This window comes from Quercus suber, unplaced genomic scaffold, assembly GCF_002906115.3.
Source record: "Quercus suber isolate HL8 unplaced genomic scaffold, Cork oak 2.0 scaffold_31, whole genome shotgun sequence".
Classification (NCBI taxonomy): domain Eukaryota; kingdom Viridiplantae; phylum Streptophyta; class Magnoliopsida; order Fagales; family Fagaceae; genus Quercus; species Quercus suber.
The window spans coordinates 483,684-489,683 of record NW_027069496.1 but is presented as its reverse complement, the minus strand read 5'-3'; positions in this window follow the sequence as shown (position 1 = coordinate 489,683).

The following is a 6,000-nucleotide window of genomic DNA, read 5'->3' as shown; positions in this document are numbered from 1 at the left end:
TGATATTTATTTCTCTATATAAAATTAATATTAGTTTGTCTAGTGTTAATTTATTGAATTATGTATTAAATTTGTCTTTATTTGGGCAGGTTAATTGTTAATTTAGACTGTTTTGTGATTATATTATTAAGTGAATTTTTTTTTGATAAATTCGATTCTAGTATTCTATGCTTTAAAATTTATTTTTATTCTTGTCATTTCATAATTTATTATTATATATTACGAAAAATATATAAGAAAAAATTAGAAAAAAATAGAAAAATAAATTGAGTCTCAAATAGGATCTCTTGATAAATTTGTTATTGTAAATATAAAATATATAACAAGAAATTTATATGAAATTTCACAAATCAATGAGAATTCATCAAAAAGAGTTAGAAAATAGTGAAAAACTATATTAAAAAAAAAAAATTGTGAAAGCAATCATAACAATTTTCAAACATAAAAAATAGGGGTAATTACACTAAACCCACCTGTGGTTTGGGCAAAAATCACTTTGCCTACCCGTGGTTTGAAAAATATCACTTAACCCACCTATGGTATATTCCGTTTGTTTTCCGTAACTCACTTCTATTAAAATCAAGGGTAAATAGGTATTTGTGCTCAAATTTTATGTCTCTCTCCTCCCAAAACAAAAAATAGCACAAAAATGCAAGAGAAATAAGATCAAAAAGTGGTATTGGTCTCTCCCTCAATTCACATAAATCTTGAACATGAAGAACATAAATCATTAAACACAAATTTTTTTTTTTTTTTTCACATTCCCAAGTTCTCTCAAATTTTCTTAGCAACCATATAACTATAAAAGAAATCAAACTCTTCAATCTTAGTCTTCAACACCCATTTGGCTCAACTTTCAATAAGTCTCTCACCTTTACAAGAACCTCAACAACATAAATCACAAAACCCAGAATTTCTTTCTTCTTCCCAATCGAAAACAAATTAAAAGTTTCAGCCTTTACAACCAATATAAAGCTCAAATAGTACAAACTATGATACCCAATATTTTTTTCCCTTTTATTTTCTTGGAAACCAAACAAAGAGAGAAAATTGAATGCTGGGTATGTGTTAAACCTTAAAAAAAATAAAAAATAAAAATAAAAATAAAATAAAAAAAAAGCTTATCAACATACAAGGATGATTTGGAGAAGAATTTAGAGAAGCCAAGTGTTTGATATGGTTGTGGTGAGATTGAGATTGTGAACCCATAACCAAATTCTTTAAAACCCGAAACCTCTATCTTTCTTTTCTCTCTATTGTGAACCCGTAACCAAATCCACCAATAACCACTGGCTGCTGTGATTTCTGCAAAAAAAAATAATAATAATAAAAAATAAAGCAAACCCAACTGCAAAAACTAACAAAACCCACAAATGGTGACACAAAACCACAAAATGGAGAGCCACAACCTATTATAAAATCACATGTTTTCTCCCCCTAGCTTTGACGTTGCGAAACTTGTTTTTTCTCCCCCTTCAAACACTCCAAACCATGAAGAACACATTGATCTTACCACAAGTCTCTCTCTAGAAAAGTTTCTGAGTTTTGGGTGTTTTGATTCGTGTTATGTTGTGTTTTGGGATTAAGAGGTGTTTTTGTAACGGCTGGGCATGAGGTGGGTTACGGAGATTGACGAAACCATACCACAGGTGCGTTAAGTGATACTTTTCAAATTACGGGTAGGTAAAGTGATTTTCACCCAAATCATAGGTGGGTTATGTGTAATTACCCCTAAAAAATAATTTCAAAATTATAATCAATATATAAAATCCTACTTAAAATAATAGATATAGTGTATTATTCATAATATTAGTTGAAACGTAAATACTAACAAACCTAAATCCAAAAATTTACTTAGTTATTTTATAATTTAAACAAAAATTATATATATATATATAATATAAAAAGTTAAACAAATATTAACAAAATTTTAAATTAAAAAAAAATTATTTTAAATTATATTTAATTTTTTTATCAAACCAGCCTTGGTAGGGACCTGACCAATTGCATGCGTAAGTATCATTGTCATCAATTAACTCCAAATTTGTACAATGCCCCCCCGAGGACTCTACAATTGTCCCTTGGCAAAAGTATCATTGTCATCACTTAACTCTATTTTGTATATATATGACATATACTTTGAATAATAAACTAGCTATATTATTATAATCTGTGAGTGCATCACTAAGAACTTTGAAGTTTCCGTGAAAAGACTAAAATATAGTATACGTCTATTTCAAAATGTGGAAAGAATGCTCAAACAAGAAAAAGTCTTAAATAATTATCCTCTTTTAGAACGTAAATAGGCATAGAGATAGACATGTTGTAACATCATAGAAAAAAATTTATTTAATACAAGTGTGGAATAGTCTTATGAAATTTCGTTTTCACGTTATGTGTAACTCACGGAAAATCTATCTAGTAGAATTGTGAAATGATCTTTATGAAATTTTATTCTCACTGCATGTAGGAATCATAGAGACCGCATATATTATGATAAAAAAAAAAAAAAAAAAAGATTTTTAAAACCGTCTTATTAGATAACCACTCATAACATCATCGACAATATTTTCCTCTCTCTTTCTCTCATTCATGATGTGGCACATACATGAATCATTTACGATCATATGTATTGACACCAAGTCAGAATCAAGAAACAGAATATCAACCTTGATTCAAGCGTGTGTTAAACCAAATGTTAGGTTAATTATCTTGATAAGTCTCAAACTATTCACACCGGCCTTCTTTTTTTTCGCTGAATATTCACACCGGCCTTCTACATATATCACACTTGTTTATCTATATTGACTGACCATAAGTGATAGGTAAATTTGGAGAGAGAAAGATGACAATAACATTGATATTTGTCTCATTGTTAATGCGTGTGTTTGACCAAAAGTTAGGTTCTAGTCTTCTAGACTTCTAAGTTATCTTTGAGGTCCTCACAAAAACCATTTTGTAGAGAACAGAGAAATTGGCCTTCCAAATCAAGGAGGGGCATACATGATACGTGAAGCACAAGTAGGACAAAGTAGGACAAGTTGTCTTATTAAGAGAGAAATTAAGGACACAAAGATAAGTCACTTGATAAGTCTTCTATCTCACCCAGAGAATAATCAAGAGTCTAGAATAAATTTAGACACCCAAAATAGGAAAAGAATAATATTGATCTTTTATTTGGAATTTTGGATACCTTATTCAATTTGATTTTACGTTATACTAGAAATAAATTTTTTTTTGAATAATTTTTTTTCTTAAAATTTATTATACCGAGAAGTAATGCTTGGTGTAATGTTTTTTTTTTAAATGTAATTCCCAAAAAATTAATCTCTAAATTGAAGTTGTGTTTGGTTGTAATAATTGCAATTCATAATATTTTATGAATTTTTTAAGAATAATATAGCATCAACCTGCATACATTGTCCAACTAATTTTACAAAAAAAAAAATCATGTCTAAATAATTAGTAGTTCTTACATCTTGAAAAAACCAGTTATGAACTTATGATGAGTATTCCAAAGCATGTAATCTAACTATTTCATATGTTTGTACACAATTTTGTGACTAACCTTTATTAACAAATTTGTTTGTATTAGGGGTGTGCATTCAACCCATTAAAGAGAAGAACCCAATCTAACATCTCACATGTTGGTTTTCTTATGAGTTGATAGTTTGGGTTGGATTTCGAATTTTTTATTTTGGATTGACAAAATTTTCAATCAAAGTAACCCAACCCATGCTATTAATGGTTTAGAAAATATATCTTAAATTTGTTAGTTTAATTTATTTTGGTATTTTAAAACTCAATTTTAACGAAATTGGAATATTATCCAAACTTGATGATTCAACTCAACCCCTATGAGTTGAGCTGGGTTGGTTTTTAGAGTTACTATTAGTCTAGAGCTGGATTAAAAAAAATTCAACCTAAAAAAATAGGGATGGACTAGAAAATATTCCAAATTTAAGCTGACTTGACCCAACGATTTGCCTAATTTATTCCCCATATTCCACGAGGGATGACTTAGTAGAATTCTTTTTATTAATTATTACATTAAAGTGGTGGAAATGTGGAATTTTTGCATGTCACGTGTTTGAGCAAACGTTAGGTTCTATTCTTCTAGACTTGTAGCTATCTTTGGGGTCCTCACAAACCATTTTGTTAACATTGAAATTGGCCTTCCAAATAAGGACAAGTTGCCTAATTAAGAGAGCAAGAAGGCCAATCTCACGGTCTCACCAAGTCAATTGATAAGTCTTCTAACTCACCCAGAGAATAATCAGGGTATAGAATAAATAATAATCTTTTATTTGGAAATTTGGATACCTTATTCAATTTAATTTTATGTTATACTAAAAATAATTTTTTCTGAAAATTTATTATACCAAGAAGTAATGTTTGGTATAATGTTAAAAAAAAGGGGTAATTCTCTAAAGCCAATTTTTTTTAAAAAAAAAAATTAGTTGGACAATGTATGCAGGTTGTTGTTATATTATTTTTATACAATTCATATAATATTATGAATTGCAATTATATTATAACCAAACACAATTTCAATTTAGAGATTAAAAAATCCTTACATATTTAAATAATTAGTAGTTCTTACGTCTCTTTAAAAAAAGTCAGTTATGATGATAATTCCAAAATATATAATCTATTTTTTCATATGTTCATATTAGGGGTGTGCATTCAAGCCACCAGCCTAAGGAACCCAACCTGACATTTCATGTTAGTTTTTTATGGGTAGGGTTGGGTTAGATTCTTTTATTTTCTTTTCTTCTTCTTCTTCTTCCTTTTTCTTTTTCTTTTTTTTTTTTTTTTTTTTTTTTTTTTTTTTTTTTTTGAAGTTTGGATTGCCCGTTGGGTTTGAATTGACAAAATTTTCAGTCAAAGTAACCCAACCCAACCCACACCATCAATGGTTTAGAAAATATATATTTCTTAAATTTGTTAGTTTGATTTATTTTTGTATTCTAAAACTTAATTTTGATAAAATTAGAATATTATGTTTGATTATCTAAATTGTAATAATTAATTGTATAATGGCTTAAATATTTGAATTATACCCGAAGTTTTATTAAGCATGATAAAATAATCCCAACGTGATGATCCAACTCGAACTCTATGAATTGAGTTGGTTTTTGGAGTTCCTATTAATTGGGTTGGGTTGAAAAATTTTCAAACTAAAAAGGCTAGCTTGGATTAGAAAATATTCCAAAGTGGTGGGATTGTTGATTGTCGCCTGTCATAATAGAAAGGCACTAGAGGTACTCAATGTAACCCTAAGAAGTAAGAACTAAAAAGTTTACCTAAGGTGTTTGAGCCCAAAACTATATATCCTTTAAATATTGATTTAGAAGGTAATGATCAAATGAGTGTTACTGTTATCTAGTAGTACTATAAAAAAAGACATGATCATATTCACTGAATCCATTTAGAGCTGCAAATCAAGCTAAATTTTAATCACGCCCTCTTGGTCTTGGATCTGCGATACCTAACAATATTGAATGGAGACGTCATTGGCTGAGTTGACTCAATAACTTTACTTGTAACTTCAATGATGAGAGTCCTATGCCTACTAATATGCATTTTATAAAAAATGGAGAGGATGATAACCTTGATTGAATGATATTATGGTCACTACAAATGTGTAACTTTTTAGAACATATACATAATTAAAATGGTATTCTTGACAGGTGCACTTAGAGAATTTGTTAATGGACCATTTTAGGTTTTTTTTTTTTTTTGGTTGAGATAGTTACAATATGATTCAAACCCTTTCCCCTCTAGACCCCAAGTACTTTGTGCATGGAGATGTGTCAATTCAACTACAAGGCCTTAACATTTTGGAAAAGTTTTAATACTACTTTCATAAGATATATAAAAAGTTTGTTTGTTTGTTTTTTTTTTTTTTTTTTTTTCTTTTTTCATAAAAAAAAAAAAAAAATTAGATATATTTTCTAAACCAATGTCTTTAGGGCATCTGTTAACTTTTCTCTAATT